Source organism: Pseudophryne corroboree, unplaced genomic scaffold (assembly GCF_028390025.1).
Source record: "Pseudophryne corroboree isolate aPseCor3 unplaced genomic scaffold, aPseCor3.hap2 scaffold_3030, whole genome shotgun sequence".
Classification (NCBI taxonomy): Eukaryota; Metazoa; Chordata; class Amphibia; order Anura; family Myobatrachidae; genus Pseudophryne; species Pseudophryne corroboree.
The window spans coordinates 25001-25504 of record NW_026969704.1 but is presented as its reverse complement, the minus strand read 5'-3'; positions in this window follow the sequence as shown (position 1 = coordinate 25504).

Genomic DNA, 504 nt, shown 5'->3' with positions numbered 1-504 from the left:
TCGCCGGCTTCCGCAGCCCGGGCTCCCTCCGGCTTCCGCGGCCCGGGCTCCGTACATACAGACAGCAAATGAAATAACGGACGGATGGATGGAAGAGAAGAACAGCCAGGGATCTCGCCGGCTTCCGCAGCCCGGGCTCTCGCCGGCTTCCGCAACCCGGGCTCCAGCCGGCTTCCGCAGCCCGGGCTCCCTCCGGCTTCCGCGGCCCGGGCTCCGTACATACAGACAGCAAATGAAATAACGGACGGATGGATGGAAGAGAAGAACAGCCAGGGATCTCGCCGGCTTCCGCAGCCCGGGCTCCCTCCGGCTTCCGCGGCCCGGGCTCCGTACATACAGACAGCAAATGAAATAACGGACGGATGGATGGAAGAGAAGAACAGCCAGGGATCTCGCCGGCTTCCGCAGCCCGGGCTCTCGCCGGCTTCCGCAACCCGGGCTCCAGCCGGCCTCCGCAGCCCGGGCTCCCTCCGGCTTCCGCGGCCCGGGCTCCGTACATACAGA